The 6,173-nt window shown below is 46.0% G+C and overlaps 1 pseudogene; it reads right to left on the bottom strand.

Moving 5' to 3' along the window:
- Positions 1 to 768: 768 nt before the first annotated feature.
- On the bottom strand, positions 769 to 1,395 carry LOC129817104 (protein BTG3-like; annotated as a pseudogene).
- Positions 1,396 to 6,173: the final 4,778 nt, after the last annotated feature.

The raw sequence follows: 6,173 nt of genomic DNA, 5'->3' as shown, positions 1-6,173 counted from the left end.
GTCCCCACTTAGGGGATCAGAATTGACAACCTCTGCATCATCAAAACAGTTGCTTTGTGAGGTATTCAAGTTCACAGTTAGCCCTTGTTATGTAAATGCCAGCTGAAGTACCAGTGGCCTGGAATTAGCCCCAAGTCAGAGCATTTCTGCCAGAGCCATGTCCCAGTGACATGGTACTGGCTTGTGTAGATGGAAACAGAAAATTCTGAGCCTTCTGGGTAAAACACCGGGGTAAATCGTAGATGGAACCTCGACATTAGGGAAACAATTAAGCATTTTAACAGTGGTAAACTTGCCTGGTATTGGACGCAAGTGTATCTTGTCCCCAAGCACAGTGAGGAAGATGGTTCGGGAAGCAAAGAAAAATCCAACGGTTGAATAACTTGTCTCCAAATCTATAATAAGACGCCAACTCCATGCCAATAGGCTCTTTGGAAAGGTTATCAGAAAAACTTTATTGAGAGCAACCAACAAATAGGTGATTCCATGCCATGACAGCCTGAAAATATTTTTGGTACCTCAGATTGTTCTGGCAATTCTCACATAGAAACTTAATTGGGGGGAAGGATGTTTGACATGATTTTTACTCCTTATAGTGTGCTCTAACATATGGAGTATGTCACTCTTAACCGCTAAGCTAACTGCCGCCCATTAACTATTGCTTGCTCTAGTGGCTACCCTCAACAGCTCAAGGAACCTGGGCACCTGGAACATGCTAATACTGAAATCAACACTTGCTACAGTGGTCTGGAGGCCTGGAGTAACACACTAGTATCTGTGCCCCCCTCTCTGGCCAGGCAGAGCCCAGCCGTTGTGTCTAAAGGGCTGGGTGGGTCTGCCTTGGTGTCTAAAGACATAGTGAGGAGGACGTGGAGGGCCGCTTGGGCACTGGAGGATGCCACAAAGAAGCCGCTGGGTAGATCACCTGGTATGCGTGGCGATTTTGGGGGAAGGTAGGGGGAGGACAGGTTTCCCTGGTGCCACTATCCTCATCTGAGGATGAACCGGAGTGGTAGTGAGAGTCACCCTCCACAGCGCTGGTCACCTTTTTGTCACATCCTCATCACCAAAGAAACTGACCACTGTGAAATCATGGTTCCTCTCTCCATACCTGCAGCACACCTCCCCTGGGTCCACCCACAGAGTGAGTTTTCTGGGCAGGCCAAGGTCCTTGTACTGAAACCCACTCTCCTGGCAGGCCTGCAGCAGCTCTGGATACTCCTCTGCAACCTGTTCATCCGAATACACCTGAAGGCCTGTCCTTTGCTGGGGTTGTCAGGGTACCAATGCCCCCTGAACTTCTCCTTGACAACAGTCAACCACTCACAAACATGTCCACTTTCTGGGTCTCTTTTTTATCAGTCTCTTCAGGAAAAACACCACTGTTGCAATCATACTCCATTTTTAAGAACACACTGGATTACACGTACGAGTATCATGTACAGTTCATGGATTATAGGGTTTTACAGGAAGCATGTATAGGTCTAAAAAGGGCCTAACATGGCAACTTTCATCATGTTAAAATAAAAAAGTGATACAAATGTAGAAAGCATGTCAAACATCCTTCCTTCCAATTACGTTCCTATGTGAGAATTGCCAGAACAATCTGAGATAACCAAACATTTTTCGGGCTGTCCTGGCGTGGAATCGCCAAAATGTAGGGGCCTCATTTATCAAACGTGCGTGCCCACAAAAAAGGCTCTAAATCTTGCATGCTCCAGTTCTTCCTCAATGATTGGTATTTATAATTCTGAAGTTGACGGGAAAGTGTGCGTATCTAGATATACAACTCAGACCATGCGTACGGCACAACTTCTAGTGGTTGATCAATTCTATTGCAATTAAATATTGTTATTTTGGGGGATGGAAGTGTTTTGAAGCACAGGAATTCTAATAATGGTGAGCTAATAAAAACATTAAAATGTAGGCCTAATGATAAAACCGATGCATTTGATGTTGGTAAGGAGATCTCATAGTCGAATGTAGTCAAATAGATTTAGTTTACTTTAATTATATAGGTCGAAATCGTAATTATAACGTAATCATATGTCTCTCCTTTTCTGACATGACTGGTTTATTCCCGCTACACAAAAAATATTAGCCTAACATCGCTCATTCAATAGCCAAGCATAATCGAAGGTAAATAGACCGGTAGGTAGCCTATTTAAAATATTTTTTTAGCTACAGTATACATATCTCCGTGCATGTTACATAATTTATGCAGCAGCATACCATACATTTTTAGACTCGTTGTGCTGTGCTCACTTGAACAGGAAGGTGGCGCGGCCGTCCTTCTGTGGGAAAATTTTGTCATCAAACTTTGTCATCAAAGTCTGGCGTTCTCTGGATTTATGGGGCTTTCAAGACAACTGGAAACTCTTGGGTAAAACAAGGTTGAATCATGACGTCAGTGACCTTCAGGTCAGAGGTCTAGAAAGAGGCCCGAGTTCCCGACTTGGAATTCCAAGTTGGATGACCGTTCAAAAAGTGTTTTCGCAGTGAATTCACTGAAGTCTGAGATATTCAGGTGTTTGAATGCGGCAGAAGTCATGCTGGATCATTTTCTGGCCCATGGTTTTGAATGTTTATCCTTTTAAGCTTGGAAAGAGACCCTTAAACCCAGACATGGACCACACATCCACTCCACTGAATAGCACACTAGTGATTGCTTTGCAATGCTTGTAGTTAGCCACTGATTCCTTCCAAACCACTTACTGTTGAATTTGCGATTTCCAACTTGTTGTGTAATGTTTATGTCCAATGGCCGAAGCTCATCGATACATTTTATCTATAAATTCTCTTCATATGACAAGGATTTAAAAGGATTTGCCAGTAGATTATTGACTTGAATCATGATTGATTCATGATGACTGCTTGTCTAGCTTGATAGCTAAGATTTTGAAAGCATGATGTTGACATGATCAGTCCAATCAAAGCTACAATAGATATAACGTGATTTGACGTCATTTTATCTATGGCCAATGACCTTGAGCCTTCTTGGATGGGCACTTGTAATGTAACTCTATTGCAGCACCCAGGGGGCTTGAATTTGAGCTCTCCCGATAGATTAGACACGTAGTGTCTCCATTAGTTACAGAACACTGAGCCAATTACGGCGCAACTAGAGAACATTACCAACACCTACGCTCCGTATTTTCCGCTGACTGCCTCTCCACCACAGAAAGCACTGAGTTAGCTTGAAACACCTGCATTTTGGAGTTGCCTTACTCAAGAAAGAGGCTTTATTAACTCAATTATATATTTTTTACTGTTTGCAAACTGATATGTGACACGTATTAATGCCAAAATAACATGCAAAACAGGCAACAACAATATATACAGTGCCTTTGGATAGTATTCAGACCTCTTGACTTTTTTCCACATTTTGTCACGTTACAGCCTTATTCTAAAATGTATAAAATAGTTTTTCCTCCTCATAAATCTACACACAATATCCCATAATGACAAAGCAAAAACAGGTTTTTAAAAATGTTTGCTAATTTTTTGAAATTGCATTTAAAAAATGGAAAAAAAAAACATTTACATAAGTATTCAGACCAAACTGAGCAATCGGGGGAGAAGGGTCTTGATCAGGGAGGTGACCAAGAACCCAATGGCCACTCTGACAGAGCTCTAGAGTTCTAAGAAGAGTCTTGGTGGTTCCAAACTTCTTCCATTTAAGAATGATGGAGGCCACTGTGTTCTTGGGGTCCTTCAATGCTGCAGAAATGTTTTGGTACCCTTCCCCAGATCTGTGCCTCGACACAATTCTGTCTCGGAGCTCTACGGACAATTCCTTTGACCTCATGGCTTGGATTTTGCTCAATAAGGAAAAGACTGATTCTCTCCATCATGACCCTCCTGCGTAACCATGTCAAGTGGAGCGGTGGCCTCCCTAAGTCAACCATTAGGGTCAGGGCTGATATCTAGGGCGTGCACAGGGAAAGACATATCCACAGGAACAAGGGGAATCCCTACAATATGAGCAAATGAACGATCAATACATTTCCCAGCTGCGCCTGAATCTACTAGTGCCTTATGCTGGGAATGCGGGGAAAACTCAGGAAATGAAACAAACACATACATGTGAGCAACAGGGGGCTCTGGGTGAGCCTGGTGCCGACTCACCTGGGGTGACACAATAGTGCCCTGCCTGCTGCCTCGACTCCCTGAGGGACCCCTCCAGCACTGACCAGCATTGTGCCCTCTGCGGCCACAGATGGTACAGGGAATGGCCCCTCCTCCGGTCGCCCTAAGTGCAGCACCTCCCAGCTCCATTAGCATCGGAGCGGAGGTGCTGGGGGATGGAACTGACAGGTCCCGATCCGGACGTCCGCGGGCAGTCAGCAGGTTGTCCAGCCGGATGGACAGGTCCACCAGCTGGTCCAATATGAGGGTGGTGTCTCTGCAGGCCAACTCCCGACGGACGTCCTCCCGCAGACTGCACCTGTAGTGATCGATCAGGGCCCTGTCGTTCCATCCTGCGCTGGCGGTCAGGGTCCGGACGTCCAAGGCGAAATCCTGCGCGCTCCTCGTCCCCTGCCTCAGGTGGAACAGACTTTCACCCGCCACTCGACCCTCAGGTGGGTGGTCGAACACTGCCCAAAAACGGCGGGTGAACTCTGCGTAATGATCCAACTGGCCCACTCCAGGGCTTTGCCTGAGAGGCAGGAGACGAAGGCGGACACACTCTCACGCCCCGAAGGAGCCGGGTGGACGGTCGCCAGGTAGAGCTCCAGCTGTAGTAGAAAACCCTGGCATCCGGCAGCCGTCCCATCATACTCCCTCGGGAGCGCGAGTCGAATCCCGCTGGGACCAGGGGAAAGAGGGGAGGACAGTGGGACTTGTTGTAGTGGAGCTGGTGGAGGCGCTGAAAAACCTCCTCCTCTCTCCAAACTATCCATCGTCTGCAGCACGCGATCCATGGCAGTGCCCAGACGTTGCAACACGGTCACGTGCTGCTGAACACGCTCCTCCACTGGAACAGGCAGGGCGTCTGCTCCTGCTGACTCCATTCTTTAGGTGAGTGATTCTGTAATGGGTCCTAGGTGTAGCTGGTGTAGAGAGTCAGGCGCAGGACAGCAGATATGAGTAATCAAACGTACTTTACTCTAAATGTAAAATATACACAGTAACAAATACACGCACACCATGACAGACCGAAAATACAAAATAAACAATCACTCACAAAAACCATGGGGGGGAACAGAGGGTTAAATAATGAACAAGATATTGTGGGGATTGAAAAAAGGTGTGTGAAACAAAGACAAAACAAATGGAAAATGAAAGTGGATCGGCGGTAGTTAGAAAGCCGGTGACGTCGACTGCCGAACGCCGCCTGAACAAGGAGAGGGACCGACTTCGGCGGAAGTCGTGACAATATCCACAGTAAAATGAGGCCTATATCAACATAACCTGAAAGGCTGCTCAGCAAGGAAGAAGCCACTGCTCCAAAACTGCCATAAAAAAAAGCCAGACTACGGTTTGCAACTGCACATGGGGACAAAGAGCGTACTTTTTGGAGAAATGTCCTCTTGTCTGATGAAACAAAAATAGAACTGTTTGGCCATAATGACCATCGTTATGTTTGGAGGAAAAGGGGGGATGCTTACAAGCCAAAGAACACCATCCCAACCGTGAAGCACGGAAGCGGCAGCATCATGTTGTGGGGGTGCTTTGCTGCAGGAGGGACTGGTGCACTTCACAAAATAGATGGCATCACGAGGTAGGAAAATGATGTGGATATATTGAAGCAACATCTCAAGACATCAGTCAGGAAGTTAAAGCTTGGTCGCAAATGGGTGTTCCAAATGGACAATGACCCCCAAGCATGCTTCCAAAGTTGTGGCAAAATGGCTTAAGGACAACAAAGTTAAGGTATTGGGGTGGCCATCACAAAGCCCATCACAAAGACCTCAATCCTATAGAAAATGTGTTACGCAGAACTGAAAAAGTGTGTGCGAGCAAGGAGGCCTACAAACCTGACTCAGTTACACCAGCTCTGTCAGGAGGAATGGACCAAAATTCACCCAACTTATTGTGGGAAGCTTGTGGAAGGCTAACCAAAAAGTTTGCCCCAAGTTAAACATTTTAAAGGCAATGCTACCAAATACTAATTGAGTGTATGTAAACTTCTGACCCACTGGGAATGTGATGAAAGAAATGAAAGCTAA

Source organism: Salvelinus fontinalis, chromosome 20 (assembly GCF_029448725.1).
Source record: "Salvelinus fontinalis isolate EN_2023a chromosome 20, ASM2944872v1, whole genome shotgun sequence".
NCBI lineage: Eukaryota > Metazoa > Chordata > Actinopteri > Salmoniformes > Salmonidae > Salvelinus > Salvelinus fontinalis.
Note: the sequence above shows the minus strand (reverse complement) of the source record. Positions and strands in the feature narration are given on the sequence as shown.